Raw genomic sequence first — 27,223 nt, forward strand, 5'->3', positions numbered from 1 at the left:
GAGCCCTGTCTAACCTGAGCCCCCTTGGACATGCTAAGTCAGGGTCACAGTCAGGTCTAGAAGCCAGGCTTCTGGACTCCTGGCCCAGTGCTCCTTCTCTAAATCCCTGTACCTGTGCCATGAATGCTAAGGGCTCGGGAGCAAGGACTGAGCCAATTCTTGGGCTTAGGATGACTGAGGTCCACCGAGTACTCCCTTGTCTCCCTGCACGCAGACTCTCCCCTTCCTCTGGGTCTAGCGTGGGTCTCAGCTCCCAGACTGCTCCCTGCCTAGAACTCCTGTGCACGTTACCCCAGCCCGGGCCCTGTAATGCTGGCTTCGACATTTCCAAGGCAGGCTCGTTCCCTTTAATTCACTTTTGCTCTTCACAGCAACTCTGAGGGGTCGGAGCTAACATCCCCACATCATGGATGGAAGACAGGTCTTGAAGTCAGACACATTTGGCTTAGCTGCTTAGCAGCTATGTGATGTTGAGTGAGTCATGTCACCTCTCGGAGCCTCAGTTTCCTCCCTCTGCACAGGGAGGGTGGCAGTGGCTCCCTTACAGGGGGTTTATAAGCATCTAGTGAGATACCACATGTAAAGTGCCAAGCACAGTGGCTGGCACATATTAAGTATTTTATAAAAAGCAAGTTTTTAAACATGATCACTACTGTCATTGATATGAGGATGTCAGTAGCACAGGTGCACCCAGAGGACATTTTCTTGCACCCCAGGAGGCATTCTTGTCACTTGTCCCCACTGTGTCTGGGGCTAGGGCCTCTTTGTATCTCTGATGTACGAAGTGGAAGCTCTGCCTGGCTGGCGAGACCCAACCTGCTGCAATGGCCAGGCTGCACCCACGTGGGGCTGCTGCTCCTGGGGCACTGGGCTCCAGACAGGAAATGGGAAGGGACAGACAAGCTTTTGTGGAAGGTGGCCAGGCACAGGGGAGAGGCCCCGCCCCCTTGAGAGGCTGGCCCCGCCCTGAGCATCCTTCTGGGGCAGAGATCTGGGCAGGACAGAAAAGAGGAGGAGCCTGGTTCTGTTTTCCTGCAATCCTAATGGGTCCCTTGCCTTCTGGATCCCCCAGAAGGTCTAGACCGGGCTCACCCCTCAAAACCTCCCTGCCTCGCTCTTAGTTTGGAACCATGAACGAGCTGCTCCCAGCCACGTGGGAACCACCTGCCCTTCCCCTGGAGAATTTTCCACTTTTCTACCACCAGACCTTCGCTCATGCCGTTTCCTCCACCTAGAAAACCTCTCTCTGCACTGCTGTCAGAAAAGGGCCAACCTTTTGAGACTCAGCCAAAATGGCACTCCTTTTGCCCCAGCGTTAGTTTAACAGCATTTGTGGACGCTCTCAAGATGGGCTGCTCTGCCCTCACACACCCTGCCAGGGCCTAGCTACTGGGGGGGCAAATGGAGGTCTTAACCTCCAGCCCCCACCCCAGAGGCCACCTGTATAGAACCCATAGGGGGGTGCCGGGATCCTCCCCACAAATGGCAAAGCACTCTCTATTTGGGGGAACAGCCCTTCTCTGGAATTGAGGGTAAGAAGAGGAAGGACATCTTGTGAGAGGGAGAGGCCAGGAGGCTTGAGGGAGCTCTGGCGTGTGTTCCAGAAACCTTTTGGGATCAGAGACAAGGCCAAAGAGGCAGCCCTCGTGAGGCTGTCCAGCACCCTGAACATGGACCCTGGAAAACTGGCTGGGTGACCTCAGGCAAGTCACTAGCCCTTGCTGAGCCTCAACCTCCTCATTTGTGAAACAGGGCTAGTACCCCCAACCTCTGAATGAAACGGTGAACGCCTTGGCGCATGGGAGGGGCTTGAGTCTGGGTACTGAGGGGTGCTGGGGCCTGAGCTGATGCTGAAGGTCCCCAGGGCTCCTTCTCCGATGCCGCATCTCAGAACCCCCTCCCCTTGCTGCCTGCCCAGGGCTTCCCTTGCCAGGAGCAGTTTTAAAACTCTCCAGTACCTGGGCTATGAGCCACAGCTTCTTAAAGTTCCCCATCTCCTGCAGCGGACTTAGCTGGACCCAGCCAGAGCCCATCATTCACTGTTTCTGGAGATTATCACAGTTTGCAGAAACAGCAGGGCACCTAGCAGGAATCTGGCACTGGCTCCTGGATAGTTGGGGCTGGAACTGGGCCAGGACAGCACCTCGTGTCCTCTAAAAGGATCCACAGGGCCCTCCCTCTCTCCCTTTCCCTTCATTCGGGCACACTCTGGCTCCAGAGTTCTGGGGCCACTTCCCAGGCACAGGCACTGCAGACTTGTCCCCACTGGTTTATGAGACACAGAAAGAACTTTGGGCTGGATAAGGGGAAGATGGTCACTCGCCCTCTGTGGTTAAGAACAGAAACTCTGGAGCCAGACTACTGGTGTTCAAACCCTGGCTCTGTCATTTACCAACTGTGATCTTGAGTGAGTGACTTAACCTCTCTGTGCCTCTGTCTTCTCACCTGTAAAGTGGTGAATAATAGTACCTGTCCCATCAGGTTGTTGAGAGGATACAGTCAGTTACTCATAAAGTGTTTGCAGTAGCGCCTGGTATGCAGTGAGTGCTGGCTTGGTTGGGTGAATGAGTGGGTGCATGAAAGAATGAGTCAACGCATCGGAGCTCTGCTCTGTGGCACATGAGGCCCTTCAGGATATGCCCAGACATCATTACCTGCCAGTCTCCCAAGCGGGTCATGATCACATCCTTCCCACCAATTCCTTTGGCTTGGCATAACCTCATAAGTGCTGTTAGTCCCAAGAACTCCTTCAACTCATGTTTCAAATGCCACTTCCTCTGTGAAGCCTCCTCAATCACGACCCTCAGGGCTGTTAGTGATAAAACCCAAACCAACTGATTTTCTAACAAAACAAACATCTTTACTCCTGTTGCCTCAGAGGGAGGGAGGGAGGATCATCAGGCAGGAGACAACCCAGGAGTTCAGATGCTGCTGCTGGATCTCTCCCCTGCCCCGACTCCATGCTTTCTGTTTCCTTTGTGTGTTACCTTTACTCTCACCTCCTGAGATTAGACATCCTCCACACCCAGAGAATTCAGCCAGGCTTACCTTGCGGTAGCTGAGAGCCCTAGAGAAAAGAAACCTTCTCTCTCCATGGGCTGAATCAGAAAGTCCCAGGGAAGAACTCTCATTGGCCAGGCCTCTTTCCTGTGCCCTCCCCTGTAACTTAGTAGACGTGGGACTTGATGTTGTGATTGGCAGTCTGGTTAATATCACAGGGAGTCGGGCAGGAACAATTCCCAAAGGAAGGGGGCCGCTGTTAGCAGAAGAAAGGCAAAAGAACCTGTGCCCACACCATCCCTCCTGCCACCTCTGGGCCTGTGCTTTCACTGCACTCTGCATACCCCTCCAGCAGACCCCACCAAGCTTCCGGGGATGATTTGGGTACTAGGGTATGGGTGACTGTCTCTGCCACTGGATCATGAAGTCTTAAAGGGTCAAGGCTGTGGTCATCTTGGCTCCCCCAGTCCTCTGCTCTGTGCCCTGATCATAAATTGCTTTTGACAAACAAAGAAAATGAAGGATCAAGGAAAAGAAGGGGTTGTGTAAGGGGCCAACCAGGATGAAAATCTTCATCTAGGCTCTTCCAGCCCCACCCTGCAGCCTCCTCCTTGAACCCACAATCAACAAGAAACATGTTGACAAGGAAACCATCACCCTCAGCCCTCAGGACGCAAGCGATGGCCCCAGCCCAGTGCCCCTGCGAGGAAAGCTAGACCTACGTTCAAAACCAGCTTCTATCAAAGACACATTCTGTCATTGTGGGCAACCACGCTGGTAGTGAGGATGAAATGAGAGAATGTAGACAAAGTGTGCAGCACACAATAGGGACTTGATGAATGGCGGCTGTTGTTTTCAGAGCTGGGCTCCCTGGGTGGCTCAGGGCCATGGCTGGGTCTGGCTGGCCGCCCACACCACAGGGCCTGCAGGGTCACAGCCCCAGAGCCTCCCTTTTGTTGCCCAACATGCAGAAATGTTCACAGTGACTGTGGCCTCCTCTGTCCACACATTTATAACCAGTAGACGTGTCCCATGCATCACCAACAGCGCAGGCTTCCGGGGCAAGAGAGAAAAGAGTGTGTGGCTAGGACACAGGGGTTCATGCCTGTGATCCCAGCACTTTGGGAGGCTGAGGCAGAAGGATCACTTGAGACCAGGAGTTTGAGACCAGCCCGGGAAACATAGTGAGATCCTGATCTCCACAAAAAAATAAAAAAAAATAAAAAAAAATTGGCCGGGCGCGGTGGCTCAAGCCTGTAATCCCAGCACTTTGGGAGGCCGAGGCGGGTGGATCACGAGGTCAAGAGATCGAGACCATCCTGGTCAACATGGTGAAACCCCGTCTCTACTAAAAATACAAAAAAATTAGCTGGGCATGGTGGCGCATGCCTGTAATCCCAGCTACTCAGGAGGCTGAGGCAGGAGAATTGCCTGAACCCAGGAGACGGAGGTTGCGGTGAGCTGAGATCGCGCCATTGCACTCCAGCCTGGGTAACATGAGTGAAACTCCGTCTCAAAAAAAAAAAAAAAAAAAATTCAGCCTGGTGTAGTGGCTCATGCCTGTTATCCCAGCATTTTCGGAGGTCAAGGTGGGAGGATTGCTTGAGCTCAGGAGTTCAAGATAAGTCTGGGCAACATCGCAAAACCCCATCTCTACAAAAAATATAAAAATTAGCAGGCGTGGTAGTGCACATCTGTGGTCCCAGCTACTCAGGAGGGTGAGGTGGGAGGACTGCTTGAGCCCCAGGAGGTTGAGGCTGCAGTGAGCAGTGATTGTGCCACTGCACTCCAGCCTGAAAGGGTGAAACCCTGTCTCAAAAAATAATTTTAAAAAGTTTTAAAATTGGTCGGGTACGGTGGCTCACGCCTATAATACCATTACTTTGGGAGGCTGAGGCGGGCAGATTACTTGAGGTCAAGAGTTCGAGACCAGCCTGGCCAACATGGTGAAACTCTGTCTCTATTAAAAATACAAAAGCTAGCCGGGCGTGGCAGCACACGCTTCTAATTCTAGCTACTGGGGAAGCTGAAGCACAAGAATTGCTTGAACCCAGGAGGCAGAGGTTGCAGTGGACCTAGATTGTGCCACTGCACTCCAGCCTGGGCAACACAGTGAGATTCTGTCACAAAAAAAAAAAATTAAAAAATTAGTCTGGTGTGGTAGCTCACACCTAACATCGTTGCTACTCAGGAGGCTGAGGCAGGAAGATCGCTTGAGCCCAGAAGTTCAAGACCAGCCTGGACAACATTGCAAAATCCTGTCTCTACAAAAAAAATATATATATATAAATTAGCTGGGCATGGTGGTGGGCACCTGTAGTCCTAGGTACTCAAGAGGCTGAGGTGGGAGGATCACTTGAGCCCCAGGAGGTTGAGGCTGCTGTGAGCTGTATTTGCATCCCTGCACTCCAGCCTAAAAGACAGTATAAAATTCTGTCTCAAAAAAATAATTTAAAAAAATTTTAAAAATTAGCCTGGTGTGGTGGCACACACCTATCATCCTAGCTGCTCAAGAGGCTGAGGCAGGAGGATCGCTTGAGCTCAAGAGGTCAAGATTACTGTGAGCTATGACTGTGCCACTCCACTCTGGCCTGAGTGACAAAGTGAGACCCTGCCTCTTAAGTCAATAAAAAAAGAGCAAGCAGCTTTCCCAGCTGACACAGTGTGTGTCTCATATGCTGTCCCAACACTGAGAGGTAGGAGGATGGAACAGGCAGGAGCATGGTGGACTCAGGCCTATACCACCTGTATTCAAAGCCGATTTTGTATCCAGTTCATTGCAACCTCCACCTCTTGGGTTCCAGCAATTCTTGTGCCTCCTACTACCTGTTTGACTTGGGCAAGTGATGTGACTTCCCTGTGCCTTGGTTTCTTTATCAGTAAAAAAAACAGCCGATAACAGCACCACTCTCATAGGTAGCTATGAGAATTAAAATATTTCAAGGATATCAAGGATTGTGAACACCGGCACTGCTGTTTGATTCTCTCACGCATATGTATAGTAAAGAGTATCGCTGTCTCTCATTTTGTAGATGATAAAACTGCAACTCAGAGAGGGATAGTAACTTGCTTGGATCACACAGCCAGAAAGTGACAGGGCAGGACTGATGCCGGGTCGGTCTGACTCTAAACTACCTGTTGTTTCCACTCAGCCCTCTGCACCCCACTATTCCCTCCTAGACTCTGATGTCTCTGTGCTTGTCCCCCCTACCTGCTCACAATGCCAAGGCCAACTCCCCTTGTCTAGCCCCAGCCAATCAGGGTGGACCTGCAGCCAAACCAGATGCTGCTGAGCTGACGTTGCCTCGGTGACCAGGAATGCCTGCTGAACGAGCCCACCCTGGGCTCAGGCTTCCCATCTGGTCCCCATTATACCCCATCCCCCTCAAGACACATGTGTCATGCTTGCCTAGGGGGATGGAGGGAGCCCGGGAGGAAATGCTTGGCTGGGAAGAGGAGGGCTGATTCCGGCTGACAGTGGGGGAGCGATGGCTGTATTGGCTCAGGAGGACATGAGCTGCCCTAGCTACAGTCTTGGCCAGAGTGGCCCCAGGCCCAGAGCAGAGATGGGGGGGATGAGAACTAGGGAGAGGAAGACATGATGCAGGTGGGAGTAGGGGAGCAGGGAGCTGAGCACCAGGCTCAGATCCAATGGGAACGAGCTGCTCCCTCAACCTTGGAGTGGAAAGAGCAAAGGTTCTGGAACAGACAGACTTCAGCTGGACTCTGTGTAATTTACTGCTGTGTGACTCTGGGCGAGTTGCCTCACCTCTCTGAGCATGTGTTCTCATCTATAGGATGGGGACATGTGAATCTCCTTCACTGGGCTATGGTGGGAACTAGGGAGGTATCCATGAAAAGGCACATGGGGAATTCAAGTGCTGTCTCCTGAAGAGAGGCACCGCCAAGGTCATGCCTGTGGCTCACGGAGAATGGGCACGGGCAGCTGCAATGACCTGGGGGTTCAACCTGAGCAGTAGTGTGGCCTGGGTGACAGGTATAGTGGCAATGATGACAGTGCTGAGGCTGTGGCTGCTGGTAAATAGTAACACCAACGATAGAGCAGCAGCAAAAGCCACGTCGTGAGCAATGACTTCACTCTAGGTTCCGTGCTAAGCATTTTACATGTGTTTTCTAATTAACCATAACAGCAACCCCATGTGAAAGACGTGGAAGAAGAGACACAGAGAGGTTAAGTAACCAGTCCAAGGTTACACAGCTGGTGAGAAGATGGGATCAAATTTGAACCCAGGTCTACCTGAGAGACTTAGGCACTATGGGACCCTGCAGAATGGAGTGGGGTTCTGGGCAGGGGGCCCTGGCTAGACCAGGGGAGTGGCCCTTCCTGGGACACTCACGCAGCAACATTCCCAAAGCCCCTCCCAGCCCCGAACTCCTGGCTCTGGATGGATCCAGCCTGAGCTCCTCCTCTCCCTCCAGGGCTTGGCTCAGTTCAGCCTGGTTCAGGAGCCAATCTGCAATTGCACAATTAACAATTAGGAACAACTCTTCTTTTCTTCCAAGGGAGGGATCGGCCCAAGCCCTGGTGACAGGGACACAGTGGGGCTTCTGACAGGACCTACAAGGTATGTCCCCAGCCCCTTGCCAGGCTGGGTGACCCCTTTCCTAACCCAGTCCAGCCAGGAAATCAAGGGTCAGACAGCCCCTCTCCCTCTATCTTCCTTTGTCATCTAAATCCTACCTCCCCTCCAGGGAGACGTCCTGACTGTCCTGGCTCACAGCTTTCATGCATTCCTAAGACCCCGACACCACTGATTCTCTGTCTATTCAGCCAGCACCTGGCCCGAACCATCTCTATGGGATCACGTATCTTTATCTGCTGCAAGCAACTACAGCTTGTTTGTTGTTGTTTTTGTAAATAACACTGGGCTTATCCCTCTCAATACCAAATCTAGTCTACGACACATAGAAGCTGTTTGATCCATGGTCTACTTCTTGGCTTGGAGAACTCCTATTCACCCTTCAAAACCCAGATGAAATGTCATCTCCTCTGTGAAGTCTTCCTCTGTGTCCCATGCTGCCTCATCTGTAGTGATTTGTATGTATCTCTAGTAGAAAACCCTCTGCTGTACTGTAATTAATAACTCCTATCCAGGTGCTGTGCTACGACTGTCACATTCATTCATTTCAAATTTACCTCTCTACAAGACAGAGACAATAACCCTATTTAACAGATGGGGGTGATAAGGCTCAGAGAGGTTAAGAGGCTTGCCTAAAATCACACAGCTAGTAAGTGGCAGACCTGTGATTTGAGCCCAGGTCTGCTCATGTCCCAAGCAAGTAATTCTTTGGTTGGTTCAGGTTCCTCTTCCATCCAACGGCATCTGAATCCTATGCCTAGTGGGGTCCCAACCTTTGGAGTTCCCCCACGGATCAACCTCAGAGATGAGCTGTCACTCAGCCCCAATGCCCAGGGCATCCCAGGCCAAAGGTGATCTACCAGCTGGTGCCACCTCACCCTCACAGCCTCTAGGACAACCTGGAAAGCCCTAGGGGCTTACATATAGGCAACTAGGCATTAAAAGCTGCTCCTGGCTGGGCGCGGGGGCTCATGCCTGTAGCCCCAGCACTCTGGGAGGCCAAGGCAGGCAGATCACTTGAAGCCAGGAGTTTGAGATCAGCTGGCCAACATGGTGAAACCTCATCTCTACTAAAAATTCAAAAATTAGCCAGGCATGGCAGCACATGCCTGTAATTCCAGCTACTCAGGAGGCTGCAGCATGAGAATCACTGGAACCCAGGAGGCAGAGGTTGCAGTGAGTCGACATCGTGCCATTTCGCTCTAGCCTGGGCGACAAGAGCAAGTCTGTCTCCAAAAAAAAAAAAAAAGAAAGCTACCTCTCTTTTCCCCATATTCTAGGGCTCTATGAATCTGCTTTTCAGGAAAGAGTGCAGGTTCTGGAGTCAGCCAACCTGGGTATCGGCTGTGGGATCCAGCTTCTCTGGTGCCGTCGTCACTTAGCTGTGGCTTGGGAGAACCCTTCCTCACGGTGGATTGAGTACAGCTGTGAAAGCTGAGTACCTGAAACAGTAGCTGGCACATGTCCACTTGTCTAGGGAACAGATTTATTACATGTACACAATGCACCAGACACTGTTCTTGGTGCTGTTTACAGCAGCAAACCGGTGGAACATTCCTGCCCTTGAGGGGTTTTCACCCTCAGAACAGCAACCCCCAATATTGTTGGCCTGTTCTCTCAGTGAGGAATCCCATGACGCCGTGGGCTTACCTGATTCCAGTGGGCTTACCTGATTTTTTTTTTTTTTTTGAGACAGAGTCTTGCTGTGTCACCCAGGCTGGAGTGCACTGGCACAATCTCGGCTCACTACAACCTCCGAATCGCGGGTTCAAGCAATTCTCCTGCCTCAGACTCCTGAGTAGCTGGGGTTACAGGTGTGCGACACCACGCCCAGCTAATTTTTGTATTTTTTTAGTAGAGAGGAGGTTTTACCATGTTGGCCTGGCTGGTCTCAAACTCCTAATCCCAGGTGATCTGCCCGCCTCAGCCTCCCAAAGTGTTGGGATTACAGGTCTGAGCCATGGTGCCCGGCCTGATTCCAGTTCTATAACACATCCACTTCTTAGAAACTCTCCTGTGGTCACCAGGAGACGTGAATAAGGAAGTCCCCTAAGCATGCGCTGTGGTTATGAACGAGAAACAGCCTAAATGCCCACCTATAGAGGCCTGGATAAACCACAGGAGAACCACACCATGAAATGAAATACTACACAGCCCTGAAAATGTAGTGGCGGCAACTCAAACATAACAGAAAGAGAGAAAGGTGAGCTGCAGAAGTCAACATGAAGCCTCCCACCAATTATTTCAAGTTCAAAAACAGTGAGCAACACCATACCTGTGTATCATTTAGGGAGGCAGGAACAGCAAGGAACAGTATCAAGACAGTCACTGAAGAAAGTCGTTTCCCCTGGGAGAGGGAGTGGTAAGCAATGGACTGGGGGGTGTGGGATGCAGAGGATTCACCTGCATTTGGGATGTCTTATTCCTTAAGCTGATGGCTTATATACCCGTGTTTGGTTTTACTGAGCCTGATGCTTTTAATACGGCAGAGATATTTTGCTACCCACCAGGAAAGGTCAGACAGACTTGGGCTTCGAGCCAGCCCTGTGCTTTGCTGCCATGTGATCCAGTCTTCTCTGGGAAGTGGGGATCCTACCGCCCACTGTTAGCTCCTAGGACTCTGTTGAGAATTAGACAAGGTTGTGGCTGCACTGTTCCCGCTGCCGTGGGGAGGGTCTCCCAAACTGAACGGACAGAGAGGAAGGCTAGCCCGTAGGCCTCAGACGGGAAAAAGGGTTTGCTCGTCACAAGGCCAGGCCAGTCCGTGGCGGTGCTGAGCTAATGACGCATCTGCTGCTCTGGGGATTGAGCACTTTTGGTCCCTCGACAGGGATAAAGTCATAGGCCTAGGCTGGCTGAACTCCCTCCACTGCCCCCAACCAGCTTCTCAGACTTGGTGCTCCTGGCCTCCTTAGGACCCCTCCAGGCCAGCAGCCATGCCCTCCCCTCTGTGAGCTGGGCAGGAAAACCCAACTCTATTCCTGCCCAGTTCTCTTCAGCCTCTCCGACCCCTGCTCCCATTGCAAGGTGGGGTCCTAACCGCCTGGCATCCACACAGATCCTCTGGAGACGCGCCAGTGGGTCAGGGCAGTCAAGAGTTGTGTGGGCTCAGACAGGTCACCCAACTTTTGCAGGTCCCTGGCTTTGGCAGGTGTGGCTGAGTGTCAGGTGCTGGTGTCTGTCTCCTGGTTCAAATCCAGGCTCGGGGTGCGACCCCAATGATCTTGAACTTAAACCAGAGCCACTGCGACCTCTTTCTCAATGTGGGGATGAAACACACACAAAGTGGGGTCTGCCCCTCAAATGCACCTTGAAGGCATCAGACAGCACAGACCAGGGTCCCCTCGATGGTTGCTGTTACGGTTAAACGATTCAGTGATGAACATGGGTGACCGGAACAGTGGGGGAGAGCAGGGGGCAAGACCTGGCGTGGGAAGTGGGGAGCAGGAGGCCCTTGTGTGGCCTCTCAGAGCCCCAAATCCAATGAAGCAAGTACCCCACTGGCGCATGCCCAGGGACTTAGCAGCATTCATGAGGGCCCAAGGGCATTGCCAGGGCACAGCTCAGAGAGGGCAGCAGAGTGGGAGTGGCTGTGAAACTGGGTTTCAGGCCATGATGCATCTGGGGAACTTATTTCCTTCATCCCTGACCTTTCCGGGCCCTGTCCCACCCCCTTAACAAAGGTCAACCTGACTTAGAGGTGTCCTCCCTGCAGACCTCACCTCCGGTTCTGCCTTGGCCTCTCACTGAGTCTTTGGGGCAGACATTTCTCCTCTCTGGGTTTTAGTTTCTCTATCTGTAAAATGGGTGGGATGATATTTCAGGTCTTAGCAACTTCTAAAATCCCATTTTTTGAAGACCTACAACCAGTAAGGCTGCCTGAGGCCACCTCACAAGCCTATCTAAGCAGAGCTGGCAAAATCCTCCTCTCTGGGAGAGAGAGAGGAGAAACTCCAGAGCTGGGTCACACCCGCCCCCCAAGGAGCCAACCCCACTGACAGTCACTTCAGCCTGGCCAGGACCCCGCACAGTAATATGGAAAAAGCAGGTGGAGAGGGAATTTGTGGGGAGGGGATTTGCGGGGAGGGGATTTGCAGCGAGAGCTACAGCTCGCCAGAGGCTGCACCTCCGCCGGGGAAGATGCTGAGTGAGGGTCAGAAGAAAGTTAGCATGGGAAATGTGACATCAGCAGAGGCAGATGGGAAGGAGGACTATCCAAAAAATACTTTCATAAACTTGCCCTCCCAGGAAGCCAAATTCTGTGGGTTTTCAGTAGAGCTAGGTCTGTACACTCTACTGGGCTCCATTTCCTCACCAGCTAAGTCAAAATAATAAAGTGAGGCTGGACGCAGTGGCTCACACTTGTAATCCTAGCACTTTGGGAGGCCGAGGTGGGTGAACTGTCTGAGCTCAGGAGTTTGAGACCAGCCTGGGCAACACTGTGAAACCCCGTCTCTACCAAAATACAAAAAGTTAGCCAGACGTGTTGGTGTGCATCTGTATTTCCAGCTAGTCAGGAGGATGAGGTGGGAGAATCGCTTGAACCTGGGAGGCGGAGGTTGCAGTGAGCCAAGATCACACCACTGCACTCCAGCCTGGGCGACAGAGTAAAACTCCGTCTCAAAATAATAGTAATAAAGTGGACTATGCAGGGCTTCTCTAGAGACGTGATAAAAACTCGTGTCTAAATGGCCTGGTGCGTACTAGGGGCTCCAAAAAAGCTGGCTCCGTGCCACCCCCACCTCTGTCCACCAGGGCGCCCCCAGCGCCAAGGGTCAGACTCCTTCTAGTGCCCCCCACCTGCTTCTCAGACTTTCTGCTCCTGGTCTTCTTGGGAGCCCTCCAAGGCAGCAGCCGCGCCCTCCCCTCTGCAAACTGGGCAGGAAAGCCGGGCTCCATCCCTGTCCAGCTCTCCTCGACCTCTCCTGAGCCCCTCGTTCTTGCCGCTCCCTGCCAGGCACCAGGAGGCACTGCTTGCTGTTCCCTAGTTTGTCTTGGGCCCGCAGTGGGCCAGCCAGCAGTCTGGATGTTTACATTAGTGGGTCAGGGCCCCCTGCCTGCCGAGACAGGCTGAACAAACACACGTGGTCCCACAGCTTCTGGCGCCAGCCCCCACATACCACGCACCACCCAGGCTGCCTTGAGTCCACAGGGGTCCCCGCCCCACTCCAGATCCTCCGTTTATACTCGGCAGGGGTGTCCAATCTTTTGGCTTCTCTGGGAGACAGTGGAAGACAAATTGTCTTGGGCCACACATAAAAGACACTAATGATAGCTGTTCAGCTAAAAAACAAAAGGTTTATGCATAAATCTCATAATGTTTTAAGAAGTTTACGAACTTGTGGTAAGCCACATTCAAAGCCATCCTGGGCTGCAGGTTGGACAAGCTTGTTCACAGATTCTCCCCATGGATTCTGTTTGAGGTTTGCTGCATCCAGCTGATACCTGAGACACTAACCCCACCCAAGCCTATCTCTGGGATCCAGCAGTCAACAGCTGTGTGGGCTCGGGCAGGTCACCTGACTTTTCATTTATAAAATGGGGATGGTGGCCCGGCGCGGTGGCTCACGTCTATAATCCCAGCATGAGGTCAGGAGTTCTAGACCAGCCTGACCAATATGGTAAAACTTCATCTCTACTAAAAATACAAAAAAAATCAGCCAGGTGTGGTGGCACGCGCCTATAGTCCCAGCTACTCGGGAGGCTGAGGCAGGAGAATCACTTGAACCCTGGAGGCACAGGTTGCAGTGAGCCAAGATCGCACCACGACACTCCAGCCTGGGCGACAGAGCGAGACTCTGTCTGAAAAATAAACAGATAAATAAAAATAAATGGGCATGGTGACAGGGCCAACCCCACAGAAGACAGTGACGATCAAATGGGATAATGAGAGGCAGGCGCTAAGCATGGTGCCGGCAGGGCTCATGGAAGGTGCTGGAGAAATAAGCCTTTTTAAAAAATTACTGTTTTATGAGTAACTGAAGAGTTTGGCCAAGAAGTCAATTGGGTCCTAAGAATACAGCCTAAAAATAAACAGAAAATTCTGGCCGGGCGTGGTGGCTCACACCTGTAATCCCAGCACTTTGGGAGGCCGAGGCGGGTGGATCACGAGGTCAAGAGATCGAGACCATCCTGGTCAACATGGTGAAACCCCGTCTCTAGCAAAACTACAAAAAATTAGCTGGGCATGGTGGTGCGTGCCTACAATCCCAGCTACTCAGGAGGCTGAGGCAGGAGAATTGCCTGAACCCAGGAGGCGGAGGTTGCGGTGAGCCGAGATCGCGCCATTGCACTCCAGCCTGGGTAACAAGAGCGAAACTCCGTCTCAAAAAAAAAAAGAAAATTCTTGGCCAGACTGTGCCAAGCACTTTCCTCGTATGATCATGCCTCACAGCAACCCCAGGAGATACGGTGTGCCATCATCCTTCATTTGCATAGATAGGGAACTGAGGCTCAGAGAGGTTGAGTCACTCAGAGGGGGTCACACAGCTCCCTGAGGGAAGCATGTGCCTGTTCCAGAGCCTGCGCTCTTACCCTCCACACTCACCCTTGCTCCCACAGGGGTGGCAGCCTCATCTCTGTCTTTCCTCCCCACCCTTCCTTCATGCTGGGGAGGCTTCCTGATGTCCCCAGCCTCCTCCAGGCCATGGAATCCTGGGAGCAGCCTCCCCTGACTACTGCCTTGGTGGTACCTTGAGGACCTGTGATGCTTTTCCCTTGCCCTGGGTCTGAGCCTCTAGACCCTGCTGCTCCGGAGCCTCCTGGTTTGGAGAAGGGGAAAGAGGCTGTCTTTGACTCATCATCTACCCCATGCCGGGCACTGCACAGATATTTTCCCACGTAATCTTCATGATCACCCTGCGCTGCAGGTACTACCATCCTCACTTCACAGAGGAGGAAACCGAGGTTCCGAGGCGTGGTGTCACTTGCCGAGGATTCCACAGCTAGTACATGGCAGAGCTGGGGACTCAAAAATCAGCGTGCACTGACTCAAAGCTCATAAACTTGCTCTTCCCCAGGCTGACCCCAGCTTCTGAGACAGATAAGACTCCACACAAACAACCCAAACACAAACCAGAAAGCCATAGGCCTTCGGGAGGGCCAGATAACAGCTGGGATGATATACAAAGAGGGGCTCAGGCTTCCTGGGGAAATCTCTGTGTGAATACATACAGAGGAATTCCCCGGTGGGAGGAGCAGCCCTGGGGCCCCCAGCAGCCAGGCCTGGGAAGAGAGTCTGTTGGGGACCCAAGCCTGGCCACAGGAAAGACAATTCCCAGTGCAGCGGCCCATGGGTGCCTTCACAGGTAACCAACGTGGAATGAGCACCTGCAGGGTGCTGGACTAGGCACCAGGCTTGTAGCACCCTATGATCTTACTCCATTTTTTCAGCAGTCCTGTCACACAGGAATTATTTTCTTATTTATTTAGTTATTTGTTGAGATGGAGTCTCACTCTGTGGCCCAGGCTGGAATGTAGTGGTGCAATCTCGGCTCACTGCAACCTCTGCCTCCCATGTTCAAGCGATTCTCCTGCCTCAGCCTCCCAAGTAGCTGGGATTACAGACATGCACCACCACGCCTGGCTAATTTTTGTATTTTTAGTAGAGACGGGGTTTCATCATGTTGGCCAGGCTGGTCTTGAACTCCTGACCTCAAGTGATCCGCCCACCTCGGCTTCCCAAAGTGCTGGGATTACAGATGTGAGCCACCGTGCCCAGCCTATTTTCATTTAGAGAAGGGGAAACTGAGGCTGAGAGCGGGAAGAGTGCTTTCAAAGCATCCAAGACCACCTGGAAGGGGCAGGTTGATCTGATTTCCATATCCAAATGAAACACAGCTTCATCTCCAGCACCTTTTGGTCAGGTCTGGTCTCCTTCCTCCTCTGCCTGAGGCTCCCTCACTGCTGCCTCCACCTCATTCATGTCAGGAGTTGGATCAACTTCTCAAGTCAGCATTATATGCCCATTTTACAGATGAAGAAACAGAGGCTCAAAAAGAAGTGACAAGGCAGCTTCCCGGTGAGATGGACTGGGGATGGGGGTGTGGATGAAACCAGGAGACCCCACACCCCACCTGACCCCGGAGTGCCGCTCCCTCACTAACGACTGGGGATGGGTCAGTGCCACCCACCTCTAGTAAATGCTTCCATTCCCACAACCATGGGCACCCTGTGGAGGACTTTGTGGCCCTTAGCCCAGCAGAAGCCCAGGCAGCCTGGCCGCACGGTTGCCATGGAAACACCAGTGGGTTCTCTGAGGGCAGGAGAGCAGCCAGCCCTTCTCGCCTAGCCAGTGCAAGGCGCAGGCTGAGGCACAGGTTGGGGCTGTGCCACACTCCAGGGCTCCAGGCCTTGTGAACAAAATGGCAGTGCCACTGCTGGCACAGCGGATGGGGACACCGGGGCGGTGGCACTGTTTGGCCCTGAAGAGTTGGAAGTTGACCTAACAACATAGCTGGGGAAAAGGACAAGAGAACCCAGCAATGCAGAGGAGAGGCACAGGAAAGGAAAGGGGGCAGACAGAGAAGGGTGTCGGGAAGGACAGGTGGTTCCGATCTAGCACTCTGCTGAGAGAGAGAAACGGGGAGGCTGACAAGGGAAGTGGGCATGCCCTCCCCCCCATGAGGACGCACGTGGACCCGCCCTCTGCTGAAAACCGTGCATGTTTGGTGAAAACCCCTGACTGGGGCTTTGGAGGGAGGGCAGGTCCCAGGGCTTGGTGGTTGGGGTCATTTCCAAAAACACAGCTGCTTACACTTTTTCAAAGCACCCACACGGCAGAGGAGAGTCAACCCATCCCCTGGCGGGTTTGAGGGCACAGCTAAAAGCTGTGGAAAAAGCTGAAGTCTCATTTTCTTTGGAGTCTCAAAAATTTGTGCCAATTCTGCAGTCTACTCCCAAACAGTATCTTTTTATTTTATGATACAAGTACCCTACTCTGTTCCCCAAGGCAATCTCACACACTGGTATGAGCAGCTCAAATATAAAAATTAAGCATGAAACCTCAAGAGTAGATAAGCTGACCTTGAGAGCATGGGTGGAGAAAGGCCCTACCTCCCAGAGTAACACACGGCCCGGACCGCAGGCCAGACACTCTGCCAGCTGCTCACATTAACTCACTCATTCATTTTCCACTTATTCTCTTTAAAATCATGTGCCTACTACATGTTAGCATCATTCTAGACGGATATAGCAGGAAACAAAACAGACAAAATCCTTGGCTTTGGGCCCAGTGCGGTGGTTCATGCCTGTAACCCCAGCACTTTGGAAGGCTGAGACAGGAGGATCACCTGAGTCTGGGAGTTTGAGACTACAAAGATTGCCCCATTGCACTCTAGCTTGGGTGACAGAGTGTTACCTCATCCCAGAAAACTAAAAGTAAAATAAACCTTGCCTTCATGAAACTTACCTGCAGCATGTTAGACTGTGGGCGGGACTGAGGGGAGCAATGAGGTAGAAAAGGGAAACAGAAAATGGGAGATGGGGCAATTTTCCTTTCTTCCTTCCTTCCTTCCTTCCCTTCCTTCCTTCCCTCCCTTCCTTTTTTTCTTCCTTCCCTTCCTTCCTTTTTTTCTTCCTTCCCTTCCTTCCTTCCCTTCCTTCCTTCCCTCCCTCCCTTCCCTTCCTTCCTTTCCCTCCTTCCCTTTTCTTTCTTCTCTTTCCTTTCCTTTTCTTTTCTTTCTGATATGGAGTCTCAGTCTTATTGCACAGGCTGGACTGACTGCAATAGTGCAATCTCAGCTCACTGTAACCTCCGCCTCCCAGATTCAAATGACTCTCCTGCCTCAGCCTCCTGAGTAGCTGGGATTACAGGTGTGTACTACCACACCCGGCTAATTTTTGTATTTTTAGTAGAGACGGGGTTTCACCATGTTGGCCAGGCTGGTCTCGAGGGGGCAATTTTCAATAGGGAAAGGCCTCTCTGAGAAATGACATTTGAGTAAACACTCAAAGGAAATGAGGTTGCTTTGCATTTTCTCATTTGTTTTTCACAACTATGCATGGGAGTTAATGTCTTATGTTTTATAGATAAGAAAAGTGAGTCTTGGCCGGGCGCGGTGGCTCAAGCCTGTAATCCCAGCACTTTGGGAGGCCGAGGCGGGTGGATCACGAGGTCAAGAGATCGAGACCATCCTGGTCAACATGGTGAAACCCCGTCTCTACTAAAAATACAAAAAATTAGCTGGGCATGGTGGTGCGTGCCTGTAGTCCCAGCTGCTCAGGAGGCTGAGGCAGGAGAATTGCCTGAACCCAGGAGGCGGAGGTTGCGGTGAGCCGAGATCGCGCCATTGCACTCCAGCCTGGGTAACAAGAGCGAAACTCTGTCTCAAAAAAAAAAAAAAAAAAAGAAAAGTGAGTCTCAAAGAGGTAAAATTATTTACTTAAGGTCACCTAGAAATTATACCTAGTTATTACTGAGAAACTGGGGTAAAGCATGACACTGAACCCAGGCCTACCTGCTCCTCTCTAGGGAGGACAGTTAGAAGCACCCCTGCCCACCCTTCCCCAGGCCCTGGCAGACATCACTAATTCATCTAATCCATCACACCTCTTCCCTCACTAGGGCCAGATTTCCAAATCCTCAGAAGCAGCACTACCAATCAATAAGGATTGGCACAAGCTCCCTGGAGGTGGTGGCAAAGACCACAGGGAGTTAGCAGATGACAGGGAGGGCATCTTCCAGGAAACCGGGAGCCCTTTGCTACCTCTCCACCATATACCTTTTGTTTTGTTTTGAGATGGAGTTTTGCTCTTGTCACCCAGGCTGGAGTATAATGGCACGATCTTGGCTCACTGCAACCTCTGCTTCCCAGGTCCAAGCAATTCTCCTGCCTCAGCCTCCAGAGTAGCTGGGATTACAGGCATGCGTGATCATGCCCGGATAATTTGTTTTGTATTTTTAGTAGAGACGGGCTTTCACCCTATTGGTCAGGCTGGTTTCAAACTCCTGGTCTCAAGTGATCCACTGGCTTCAAAGTGCTGAGATTGCAGATGTGAGTCACCTTGCCTGGCCTGTTCTGTTTTAAAGAGACAATGTCTCACTCTGTTTCCCAAGCTGGAGTGCAGGCTTGATCATAGCTCATGCAGCTTCGACCTCCTGGATTCAAGCGATCCTCTTGCCTCAGCCTCCCAAATAGCTGGGACTACAGATGTGCACCACCTCACCCAGCCTCATATACCTTCTTAACTGGGTTGGCAGAGGAAGCAGGGGGCAGAGGTCCATCCCCAAGGGAGAAGCCATCCATCACTGGGGGACTGAGGGGGACACTTCACCCACTCAGCCCAGTATGCTTCGTCCAGGGTGACTCTGATGGCTGCCACAGCTGTGGTTTACTGACTTCAGGCCTGACTGCCCCCTCCAGAGTTGCCCTAGAACCCCTTTGTCTGTGGCTGGAGTGCTCCTCAGAGCTGAGGAACAAGTTTGGAGAGCACCAGGAGGGGCTCTCCCCACCCCCACCCCTTTCCCACATGAAAAGAAACATTTCAGAGTTGAAGAAATGACTCATTCTCCCCAGAGAGGGCTGGAGCTGCGCTGAATCAGGCAGAAGGAGCCCGAGGGTCACTTAATCGGCCTCCCTGCTCTGGCAGAGATGGCTCTGGGCCCCAGGAAGTCAGGGACAAATGGAGGTGGAGATGGCAGAGAGATAAGTAGCTAGTGGAGTGTGCCAGCCTCTCTTTCCCCAACAGAATGTGTCACTGGGTGTCACCCAGCACTGCTCAAGTTGAACCTGATGCAGAAGAAAAATTCCTCTGGACTTTCCTGAACGAGCTTTATGGCTGAGTCACTGCCACCTGGGGACTGTAAGAAAAGTCACAAATCACCAAAGAAGGAGAAAAACAGTTCCCGTTAAGCCCCGTCTTCGGTGGAGGTATCAGTGTTCTCCAGGAGAAGGGCCCACATATGTTGCTCTGGGTTTCGTTCTCTAAGGAAACATGCTACATAATGGGGGGGTGGTCAAAACTGGTTGCAAAACTGCAAAGTGCAATTTTGTGCACTGGATTCAATTTCATTTGCTGATGCCCAACACTGAGAGATGTAGCCCTGGTGACCAGATGAACCAGAAAATGGCTCCAGGACCACCAACGTGGCACCTGATGGCTTGTTCCTGCTCCCCACCCTTTCCCTGCGTCAGCCTGCGAGGTGCCCCCCCACCCACACACATACCTTTCTCTGAGCTTCTGCTCAAGGCAGGTGCCAGGACAAGCCAGGGTTTCTGCCCTCGAGGGGTTCCCCTCCAGCGGTGAGAAGTAACGTCACAATTAAAGGGCCAGAGGGCCTGGAGGCCAGAACAGTACCAGTTCCTCATACGGATCGAAATTTGCTTCCAGGTACCTGTGCCCACCTCAGAAAGGGCACGCCTGCTCCCCTGCAGGGCAACCCCACAACCTTCTCATCCTCTTTTGCTGGTCTCCTCCCTCCTGGCTGTGCTTGGTCTTTTTCAGCCGCAAGCAAAACACCCTCAGCCTTGAAGTCAGATGCTCTACAGGAGCCTACAGAAACAGACTCGGAGTTGTGTGGCCTTGACCGAGTCACCTCACCTCTGGCCAAGCCTCAGCCTCCTGATCTGTTAAATGGGAACACACTAGGACCTACCTCCTTGGAGTCGACTGAGGTAGGAATTGAGTCAATGCATTCATTGCTCAGCACAGGGCCTGGCTCCAAGTTAATGCTGGATAGATTGTGGTTTCCACCTCCTGCTCCACGGAGCAGACATGAAACAGACATGAGCAGCAACGAGACCGGGCGGCCACAGAGCAACACCACGCAAGGGGTCCTGCTTCCTGTCCCAACGCCAGCCAGAGGCCCGAGGGGTCCCGGCTGCTCTCTGAAGCTGCCAGTGGCACTTTCGCCAGCCACCTCATTTCCAAACTTGCCGCCAGCTTCCCCTAGTACAGTGATTTCCACAATGGAGCTCCTGGCTGCAGGAAGGGGGGTTTCTTTGGCTTGTCCTAAAATGGCCTCACCTGGACCCACTGAGGTGTGGGGACCAGGGGGCTGGGCCTGGACCTATAAGCGTGTTTCCTGCCTCCTCTCAGCCCCCATCCTTCTGCCGCCCCACGTTCTCAGCCAACAATAGCTGCTTCCCAGGCTCGGCTGCCACATAGCACGAGCTCCCTGAGCAAAAATACCCACACGGAGGAGGGTGGGGAGGTGCAGGAGGGGCCACAAAGGGGGAGGGCTGGGAGAGGGGGTGGCAAAAGCAAACTCATCTCTTGAGCGCCTACTGTGTGTCAGTCAGGCTGAGAAGGGTGAAGTCCCTGGGGGTTAGACTGTGGAGTCTGGTGTTGGGGGTGCTGGTCCCTAAGATAGCAGGGCCTTCAGTCCTCAGAGAGGGATCAGACCCAGGTCCAGGGTCTAGGGGCAATTACCAGGGAGAAGAAGGTGGCTAAGTGGGGAGCAGGCCCTAGAACCTAGTAAGAAAAAAGGGGGGCCTGAACCCCAAAGAAAGATCCAAATCTTAAGGGAAATGGGGGCTCAGGTACAAGGAGATGAGGTTCATAACGGGGAGTTATGACGATCTCAGGTCTCAGGAAGGGGGTGGTTTGGAGCAGGGCAGGGAGGTGGGGTGAGGCCTGCAGAGCTAAGAATCCATTTAACTGAGCAGCACCTCAGAGGTCTTAGGTGTCAACTGGGGTGACCTCGGGGAAGAAAACAGAAATCCTAAGAAGGCAGCCAGCAGCCTGCATTTCCAGAGCCTGGATAGGGAGCAGCTCCCTACTGCTGGGAAGACCCCACTGGGCACAGAGAGGGTCTCCCCAAGCTTTGGTTCCTACGCCTTCTTTCTCTTCATGGCAGGGGCATCACCTTGGATTCCTGGGAATACCCTGATCTCCCACGAGGGGCTGTGTGTGCACAGTGGCTCTGGCCCTGAACCCCACCTCTGTGGACTCTATCAAAGCCTGGGGAGGACAGGGTCTCGAGGGCCCTGGTCTCACTGGGGTCACACAGGTCACACGGAAAGAATTTGGATGTCACAGTGCTGCCCTCCCTGTAGACGCTTCAAAGCACCCGAATCCCTTGAAGCTGCCAGACTCTGCAGGGAGCAGGGGCATGGGGAGGGGTGCAGCCACCAGGAGGCTGGGAAGAAGGACGCTGCCAGAGCAGCTGCCAGGAATCTGGGGCCCCCGAGTCCGAGTTTGGCTGGAAGGCCTTGGGCTGGGAGGCTCCAGCTCAGCATCTGGGTTGATGCTTGGGCTGTGACTCCAGCAGCTCACGCAACCTTTCTGGGCTCTATGTTCTCATTTGTCAAAGCAATGAGCTGATCCCCTGCCCCGCTCCAATCCATCACCAGGCCCCGCCCACTCCACTAGTTTCTCTGTCTGCCTCTCCCTCGCCACTACCACTGGCCTAGGCAAAGCCACCATCTTCCGATGCCACACTTGCCCTCCCCGCTCAAGCCAAGTTGGATCCTCCTTAGCTCCCTGCTGACGCCCCTTCCAGAGCCAGGAGATCCCCCACCTTACTTATTACATATTTTTGCCTTTTCTTATTTTGAGGGCACAAATGGAGTCTTTTGGTATAGAAGAAAATAAAGCCTCACCTGGTCTGCAGCTATGTCAGGGGTCCCCAACACCCTGGGCCTCAGACCAATGCCAATCCATGGCCTGTTGAGGTGAGCTGTCGGTGAACATTCCTGCCTGTGCTCTGCCTTCGGTTGGATCAGCATGACGTTAGATTCTCATAGGAACAAAAACCCTATTGTGAACAGCACATGCCAGGGATCTAGGCTGTGTATTTTTTATGAGCATCTAACTAAGCCTGATGAACTGAGGCGGAACAGTTTCATGTACTGGCTTAGTTAGACGCTCATAAGGGAAACCATTCTCCCTACCCTGTCCATGGAAAAATTGTCTTCCACAAAGGCTGGTGCCAAAAAAGGTTGGGGACTGCTGCTATAGGTCACTCACCCCAGGGCCTTTGCACATGCTGTTCTCACAGCCTAGAATCTTCTTCTATCCATTTCTTTGCCTAGTTAACACATCCTTCAGATCTCTTCTCAAATCCTTCTTCCTCAAGGACATCTTCCCTGCTCCTGCTCTCTGCCGGGAATGGCTCCTCTGACATAAACTCCCATAGCAACCTGCTCATAATTAGAGATCTGTGCAATTATCCAAAACCATGCCTGCTTGCTGACCATTCTAGACTGTGTGGCCAGCACATAGCAGGTGCTCAGGAAATGGTAGCTATTGCCACCACTGATCATCCCACATTTACCTGTGGTGGTATTTGGCAGATGCCCCAAGAATCTGTGTGTAGTCCAGGCATGGTGGCTCATGCCTGTCATCCCAGCACTTTGGAAGGCTGAGGCGGGAGGATCACCTGAGGTCAGGAGTTCAAGACCAGCCTGGCCAACATGGTGAACCCCGTCTCTACTAAAAATACAAAAAATCAGCCAGGTGTGATGGTGCACACCTGTGATCCCAGCAACTGGGAGGCTGCGGAAGGAGAATCACTTGAACCTGGGAGGCAGAGGTTGCAGTGAGCTGAGATCATGTCACTGCACTCCAGCCTGAGCAACATGAGTGAAACTCCAACTCAAAAAAAAAAAAAGAATCTCTGTGTGGGAGTGTACAAAAGCAACCATGTTGGGGTAGTGAGGTATTAGGAAGAACAGAGGCCTCAGCAGCTGAGGAGTCTGCTTTCTAATCGCAGCTCTGCCACGACAAGCTTTGGGCAAGGTGCCTCCTCTCTGAGCCTCAGTTTCCTCATCCAGTTGATCCAAAGGTTGAATTAATGCTTTGGACATGCTGGCTGTTCATCATGACTGGCGGGGATTTCTCTCTAGACTCCCGCCTCCCTTTGCATCCATTTCCCCCACCAGGCGATATTTGATGGCTGAAGTGACCAAATAAAGTACCCAGGATAGTGTTGGGCCCAGAAAATACATGTAATAAATTAGGATTTCTAGCATGTTCTATGGTCCACCAGCATTGGAATCAGGCAGTCTGCTGGAAATGTAGGTCCCTGGACCCTCCCCCATACTTACTGAGTTAGAACCTCTAGGATGAGGGCAATGAAACTTGCATTTGTAACCAGCATTTCTGCTGATTCTCATGCACATTCTGGTTGAGAAGCACTAAGTCAATGCAACCTTGTGCTTGCTACCGCTAACCTGCAATTCCTGGCGTCCTGATCACCAGTACAGAGGTGAGAGTCACCAGGAAGGTGTATGGCCTTCAGAACCTACTGTTCTTCCTAATGGCTTAAAAACAAGAGTCACAAGCACCGGCCTTGCAGTTAGATTGAGGTGCAAATTCCAGTCCCTCTACTTACCTGCTTAGCTGTGTGACTTTGGACACATGGTTCAACCTCTGTGAGTCACCTTCCTCTTGCTTAAAATGGCAGTAAATTACCTCTATCTGCCAGGGTTGTTACAATGATCTGAGGAGGTGCCTTATGCAAAGCACAGTTCATGTGCTCAGGCAAACAGTAGAAAAACAAAACAGGAAATGCTTCTCTGTCTCTCTGTGCCTCCTACCTGCCACAGGAGAACTGGGGTGGAATCTGTGTACCCTTCTCAGGACACCACAAATCCTTAGAGGGATAGAGACTCCCTGCAAGGCTAGTCAAATACCAACCACCCTTGCAGAAGGGTGAGAAAGCAGGAGTTTATAAAGAGCAAAAGCAAGGATTGGATAGGAAATTGGCTGGGTGGTTGTTCAGGGCTCGCATGGAGTGACCCAGGACCCAGAGAGTCTCATCTCCCAAGGCTAGGCCTTGGAGGGCAGCAGGGCCAAGCATGCCACAGTAGGCAAGAACACAGACTCTGGCGCCACACTGTTCAGGTTTAAATTCTGGCTCTGCTACTATTAGCTCTGCCTAGCTGGCAAACTCCTACTCATCCTCAAGACCCAACTCAAATATCACCTCACTGGGCCAAGTTAGTGATCTATGCCTCTGGGTCTTCTCCCTGCCCACATACTCACCAAATACTTTTTTTTTTTTTTTTGAAACAGAGTGTCCCTCTGTCGCCCAGGCTGGAGCCACTGCAACCTCTGCCTCCCGGGTTCAAACGATTCTCAGCCTCCTGAGTAGCTGGGACCACAGGCACATGCCACCATGCCCAACTAATTGTTTCGTATTTTTAGTAGAGATGGGGTTTTGTCATGTTGGCCAGACTGGCCTCAAGTGAACTACCCAACTCTGCCTTCCAAAGGTCTGGGATTACAGGCTAAGCTACCATGCCTGAGCTACCAAGCCTGGCTGTACTCAACCAAATACTATTCGGCAATTTACCTGCTGATTTGTCTATCTCCCCCACAGGCCTGGGAGCTCCTGGCAGGCCCCGACTCTGCCATGCCTGGCACAGGAAATGTACTCAGCAAATGTTGGTTTAGTTTGAATTCCAACTTTCTCAGCCTTCTGAGTTTCCTTTCTCTCCCCATTAAATGCTTCCTATGCTAATCCTTCTTCTTCCCCCTGACTCAGGTCCTTTCTTTCCTCGGCCTTAAATTTCCACACCCACTTCCTTGAAGGTCCGTATCTCCTCGCCCCTGTGCTGATGCTGAAGGCAGGCCATACAGGAAGACCTGAGATTAATTTCTTCACTTTTGATGGCTGCTGCAAAGGACGCTCATGGAGGGTGAAGCGCTTAGAGTCCATGAGGCTGGCTGGTCACAAGGACTACGACCAGCCGGCAGAAGTCGGTTACAGAGGAAGCACGAGGTGGATTCAGCCAGGCAGGTGGCTCATGCCTGTAATCCCAAACTTTGGGAGTTCACGGCTGGAGGATGGCTTGAGCCCTAAGTCTGAGACCAGCCTAGGCAACATAGTGAGACCCTGTCTCTAAAAAAAACTTAAACAAGTAGCCAGGTGTGGTGGTGCACGCTTGTAGTCTCAGTTACTCAAGAGGCTGAGGTGGGAGGATTGCCCCAGTCTGGGAGGTTGAGGTTGCAGTGAGCCATGATGGTGCCATCAGATTCCAGCCTGGGTGACAGAGTGAGACTCCGGTTAAAAAAAAAAAAAAAAAAAAAGAATGTGGACTCTGTAGCCAAAACTGCCCAGGTTCAACTTTAGCTCTGCCAGTTACTGACTGAGAAGAGAGACAGATTACCTCTCTGTGCCTCAGTTTTCCCACCTACAAAACAGGAATAATGATAGTAAGTCCCTCATAGGGTTGATGTGAAGATTAAGTAAATTTACAACATAACAGTGCTACACCTGGCACACAGCAAACACTCAATAAACGCTATCATCACGTGACCGCTAAGACTGGTAAACGCTGTGGGCAGGAAAGAACAGAGGATGACAGCATGAAGTCCTAACGCAGGCAGAAGTTACCGTGATGTCACTCCCCACAAGGAAACATCAAACATCACCAGTTCTAGAAGGCTCTTCAGAAGCAACTTGCCAGCCCTGGGCTGATCATTCTCTGATAGTATCGGAGTCAGTTTGCCCAACTTTCCTCCATGGACTTGAGCTCACTAAGAGCAGCCTTACTGCCCCCTCTCCAACCCCATCCCCAGCACCCAGTGGTGTATAGCAGGGTTGTGGGAAAAATCCAAAGCTCAGAGGGGAAGACAAGTTTAAGACGTGGCCCGAGCCCCCAAGCAGCCTTTCTGGGGAGCCTGCTTTACTGGGAAAGCGACTCTCCAATGCCATGGTGCAAACCCCTAGAGACCTGCATCCCTTCCAATCCCATCCTTGCCAGGCGCTGGGAACGCAGAGATGAAAAGGCAGGGGCTCTGCTCCAGCAAAACCCTGCCTAGTAATAAATCAGGTGACATTTATTCGGCACTTACTGGGATCAGGCAGGCACTGATCCTAGCACTTTACAAGAATCTGGTCGCTCATTTAAACAACTCTCTAACTTTGGCACTCTCATTATTCCCATTTTACTTATGCAGAAATAGAGGCTAAGAATTAAGTACTTTGCCTCAGGCAGCTCCGGTAAATGGCAGAGCTGGGATTCAAACCGAGGCAGGCTGGGTCAGAGATTGAACTCTTGATCTGTGGAGGGAGGTGGGGAGGAGAAAGGAGGAGAAGGGAGGTGAGGAGTGGGCAGGGGAGGGAGAGAAAGATTTCAGTCCAAGGTGACCCTGGGAGAAGGCAGTTAGGGGAGGAGTTAGAGGGAAGGGGGCCTTGGAAACAGAGGATGGAGATGGGGTGGGTGGATGGAGAAGAAAGTTTCTAAGAACAGCTATGGAAAGAGGAACAAACCTAAAGAATTCGGGACATGTGTCAACACTGTTACAATATTAGTGTCATCCAATTCTTTGAGTCTAGCACCAAATACGCGCCATGCATGCTTCTCTGAACATTTGCAATCGTCCTGGGAGGGACTGTTATCCTCCCTTCGCAGACGGGAAATCCAAAGCTCAGAGAGGAAGACACGCCTGCTAAAAGTCCTCTGTGACAATTTAGCAGCGGATCCAGGGTTCAAGCTCAAGTTAATCCCATGGCTCCTGGTCTTAACCACTAGGTCACGCTGAACAAACAGGTACTGGTGGTGCATGGTAGCCATCCGATGCAGAAGGCGGGAGCCACCCAGCCTTTCCCCTGGGGCCTGTACTTACTGCCTGTCTGTGTCTCCACCTTCCCCAACCCAATGTGGGCTGGAGGCAGACAGCACAGCTCCAGCCCACCTGAGCCGTGTGTGTGTGTGTGTGTGTGTGTGTGT

General features: G+C 52.2%; 1 protein-coding gene across 3 annotated transcripts in view; it reads right to left on the minus strand.

The window, feature by feature from the left end:
* ECE1 (endothelin converting enzyme 1) overlaps positions 1-27,223 on the minus strand; it is a 130,008-nt gene that overhangs the window by 89,163 nt on the left and 13,622 nt on the right. The gene's annotated exons all lie outside the window — the stretch shown is intronic.

This window comes from Sapajus apella, unplaced genomic scaffold, assembly GCF_009761245.1.
Source record: "Sapajus apella isolate SASKATOON/1434 unplaced genomic scaffold, GSC_monkey_1.0 scaffold43, whole genome shotgun sequence".
NCBI classification, from domain to species: domain Eukaryota; kingdom Metazoa; phylum Chordata; class Mammalia; order Primates; family Cebidae; genus Sapajus; species Sapajus apella.